Genomic DNA, 575 nt, shown 5'->3' on the forward strand with positions numbered 1-575 from the left:
GACGGGACAGCACAGATCACAATGTAAAGACACTTTTGTATTAAAATGTTACAAAGTTGACATGTTGAGAGCCAAAGCAACAAGCAAACGCTGAAAAGGAAAGGCTCCTGCGCTAGACATAAACACGTAGCTTCGTGCATGAAGGACATGATCGTCATGTTTAAAGAGGGTATTTGTCGCCCCCTCTCGCTTACGGCCATACCACTCTGAACGCGCCCGATCTCGTCCGATCTCGGAAGCCAAGCAGGGTCGGGCCTGGTTAGTACTTGGATGGGAGACCGCCTGGGAATAACAGGTGCTGTAAGCTTTTTGGCATCTCTTTGCAATCAGCAGAGGACGCTTCTGCTCCTGCTTCAACAACCTGTTACTCTGCACCTGGCTGCACTTTTGGGGACGGGACAGCACAGATCACAATGTAAAGACACTTTTGTATTAAAATGTTACAAAGTTGACATGTTGAGAGCCAAAGCAACAAGCAAACGCTGAAAAGGAAAGGCTCCTGCGCTAGACATAAACACGTAGCTTCGTGCATGAAGGACATGATCGTCATGTTTAAAGAGGGTATTTGTCGCGCT

General features: G+C 47.5%; 1 non-coding gene across 1 annotated transcript; it reads left to right on the forward strand.

Annotated features, from left to right (window-relative positions):
* The first annotated feature begins 188 nt into the window (after positions 1-188).
* On the forward strand, positions 189-307 carry LOC111648254 (5S ribosomal RNA). The gene has a single exon (XR_002760103.1). It is a non-coding gene; the product is annotated as a 5S ribosomal RNA (ribosomal RNA).
* The last annotated feature ends 268 nt before the right edge of the window (positions 308-575 follow it).

Source organism: Seriola lalandi, unplaced genomic scaffold, assembly GCF_002814215.2.
Source record: "Seriola lalandi dorsalis isolate HSWRI2012SDOR001 ecotype SW California unplaced genomic scaffold, Sedor1 jcf7180002038265, whole genome shotgun sequence".
NCBI classification, from domain to species: Eukaryota; Metazoa; Chordata; class Actinopteri; order Carangiformes; family Carangidae; genus Seriola; species Seriola lalandi.